Here is a 3,886-nt window from a genome sequence, read left to right as displayed (position 1 = left end):
ATTTCAACTCAACTCTACAGACGATCCGCTCCGGCAGATATGGAGAGAACTTCTCGAGGAGCGTCGTAGTGACTTCAGTTCGTCGAACCAGCGTAAATCCGACCCAAAATCGAAGAGAGAAGGAGAGGGAGCCAAAGGGAGGAGAGAGAGAGGAAGTTTATTTGCTGAATTTCATCAAAAATATGAGTTTTTCACTATTTATAGGGCTGGATTCATCGACGAGCCATGTCATCTCGTCGATGAGTCCTTTAATAATTTCGTCGACGAAACTCACTCTTTGTTGATGAAATTCAAACTGCTCAAAACCTCTCTCGGTATTTCCTCGTCGACGAATCCTGTCTTCCTCGACGAGGTCCTCTTATACCCTCATCGACGAATCCCCCGTGTTCGTTGACAAGGCCCTGATAATTTCCCTTCCGCTTTATTTAAATTACATTATTATTATTCGGGTCATTACATTCTCCCCTCCTTATAAAATTTCGTCCTCAAAATTTACTATCTGTATTTCCTTCTATCATCCTATAAAGGCAAAATGGTCTACTTATTTTATTACTTACCCTCACTTATGGTGGAGGAATACCGTGGTTACATTTCAAGTCCTGGGAAGTTACATATACCAAAAGAAAATTTCCCCCAAAACTAAAATACCACATACTACCTAAAACATTACATGTACCTGCAAAAGAAACATTACATATTTACTTACATTTCTTATTTACATATGGACTTCTTGAAATAATTGCGGGTATTTTTGTTTGATCTGTTCCTCGAGTTCCCAAGAAACCTCTTCTACTGCGTGATTCCTCCATAAAACTTTTACCAGAGGAATCTTCTTATTATGTAGTTCCTGTTCCTTTCGGTCTAGAATCTATACTGGTACCTCCTCATAGACTTGTGAATCACTGAACTCTAACTCACCATAGTTGATAATATGAGAAGGATCTGGGACATATTTCCTTAACATAAATACGTGGAATATGTCATGCATCCTTGATAGTGTAGGTGGCAAAGCTAGCCTATAGGCCACCGGCCCCACTTTCTCTAAAATCTCAAACAGACTGATGAACCTAGGGCTAAGTTTACCCTTCTTTCTAAATCTCATAACTCCTTTCAATGGAGCTATCTTCAAAAACACATGATCACCAGCGTCGAATTCCAAATTCCTGTGGCGATTATCGGCATAACTTTTTTCGGCTCTAAGCCGCACTGATTCTTTCCCTAATAAGTCGAACCTTGTCATATGCCTGCTGCACCATCTCTAGATCCACAACTCGCCGCTCACCCATCTCGTCCCAATATAAAGGAGATCGACATCTCCTACTATACAATGCTTCAAATGGTGTCATGCCAATACTGGACTGATAATTGTTATTATATGCGAACTCTACCAATGGCATGAACTGAGTCCAACTACCCCCAAAATCTAATACACACACTCGAAGCATATCTTCTAGTATCTGTATCATCCTCTCAGTCTGTCCGTCTGACTGAGGATGGAATGACGTGCTAAACGATAACTGAGACCCCACAGCCTCTTGCAAGCTCCTCCAAAATCATGATGTGAATCGCGAGTCTTGATCTGACACAATAGATACAGGCACCCTATGAGAACGAACTATCTCCTAAATGTAAATCTCTGCTAAATGGTTGAGGGAATAGCTGATCTTGATAGGGAGAAAATGGGCAGACTTAGTCAACCAGTCTATTATCACCCAAATCGTATTCAGGCCATGTGATGTCAACGGCAGCCCTGAAATGAAGTCCATGGAAATATGATCTCACTTCCACTCTGAGATAAATAACGGTTACAATTGACCCGCTGGCCTCTAGTGCTCAGCTTTTACCTGCTGGCACGTCAAGCACTGGGCTACATACTCGGCAATCTCTCTCTTCATACCACTTCACCAGTAAAACTTTCGTAGATCCCTGTACATTTTCGTACTGCCGGGATGAACTGTAACGCCCCAACCTGGGTCTGCCAGGGAACACTACGTCTATCCTTCTCCACCTAGACCAGACGACAGGGGTGCGGGCCTTATCGGACTAATAACTGCCCCCACAAACCAACACGTGTCCTTTTTATTGTGTTTTTGTCCTCACTCACACACTTCCTGAGAAAACTTCCTAGGTGGTCACCCATCCCAAGATTGCTCCAAATCAAGCATGCTTAACTATGAAGTTTTTATGGGAAGACTCTCGAAAAGAAAGGTGCACCTTATTGATATGGGTAGTAACATCTAATCTTTTAAGCCTTTCATCCATGGGGTATCACATTCTCCCCCACTTATAGAACGCAACGTCCTCGTTGCGAACCCACATTTCCAAACCCAAACGATGTGAATCTCATTACATTTCTAGCTGGATGTTGGCTCTGCTCTCGAAAAGAAAGGTGCACCTTGTTGATATGAGTAGTACCATCTAATCTTTTAAGCCTTTCATCCATGGGGTATCACATTTTCCCCCACTTATAGAACGCAATGTCCTCATTGCGAACTCACATTTTCAAACCCAGGCGTTGTGAATCTCATCACATTTCTGACTGGGTGTTGGCTCTGATACCATTTGTAACGTCCCATCCTGGGTCTAACAGGGAGCACAACGTCTCTCCTCCTCCACCTTATCGGACTAATGACTGGCCCCACAGATCAATACTTGTCCTTTTCAGTGTGTTTTGTCCTCTCACACACTTCCTGAGAAAACTTCCCAGGAGGTCACTCATCCCAATATTGCTCAAAGTCAAGCACGCTTAACCGTGGAGTTCTTATGGGAAAGCTCTCGAAAATAAAGGTGCACCTTGTTGATATGGGTAGTAACATCTAATCTTTTAAGCCTTTCATCCATGGGGTATCACATTCTCCCCCACTTATAGAATGCAAAGTACTTGTTGCGAACCCACATTTTCAAACCCGGGCGATATGAATCTCATCACATTTCCGGACGGGTGTTGGCTCTGATACCATTTGTAACACCCCAACTTGGGTCTGCCAAGGAGCACTGCGTCTCTCCTCCTCCACTTGGACCAGACAACGAAGGGGTGGGCCTTATCGGGCTAATGACTGGCCCTACAAACCAACATGTGTCCTTTTCAGTGTGTTTTTTCCTCACTCACACACTTCCTGAGAAAACATCCCAAGTGGTCACCCATCCCAAGATTGCTCCAAACCAAGCACGCATAACTATGGAGTTCTTATGTGAAGGCTCTTAAAAAGAAAGGTGTACCTTGTTGATATGGGTAGTGACATCTAATCTTTTAAGCCTTTCATCCATGGGGTATCACATGAACCGTATACAAAGATCTGTGAGCCTCATCTAAAATAGTCTTCCTGATGTCATCATCAGCAGGAACACATAATCTGGAATGGAACCGCAAAGCTCCATCATTTGAAATGCAGAATTCCTCCCCTTGACCACTCTGTACTCTGTCCATCACCTCTGCTAATTTTGGATCTTCCTTCTGAGTAGCTTTAATTCTTTCTTGCAGAGTAGGTTGTACCACTAGACTGGGGATACATACTGGAGGATTACTCTCTATCAATTCAATGCCTAGTCTCTCTAGATCCATCATGATCGGACGATGGATTTCCATAGCTGCCAACATTGATTCCCCAGACTTTCTTCTTAGTGCATTAACTACCACATTTGCTTTTCCTGGGTGGTAATTGATAGTACAATCAAAATCTTTTATAAGCTCCAACCATCTCCTCTGTCTCATATTCAATTCCTTCTGAGTAAAGAAATACTTTAAACTCTTGTCATCGGAGAAAATCTCGCACTGCTTGCCGCACAGGTAGTGCCTCCAAATTTTCAATGCGTGTACCACTGCAACCAATTCAAGATCATGGGTAGGGTAGTTCTTTTCGTATTCTTTTAACTGTCTGGACGTATA

The sequence above is a fragment of the Malania oleifera genome, chromosome 6 (genome assembly GCF_029873635.1).
Source record: "Malania oleifera isolate guangnan ecotype guangnan chromosome 6, ASM2987363v1, whole genome shotgun sequence".
In the NCBI taxonomy this organism is placed as follows: Eukaryota; Viridiplantae; Streptophyta; class Magnoliopsida; order Santalales; family Ximeniaceae; genus Malania; species Malania oleifera.
The sequence above is the reverse complement of the archived record's forward strand: the minus strand, read 5'-3'. Positions refer to the sequence as shown.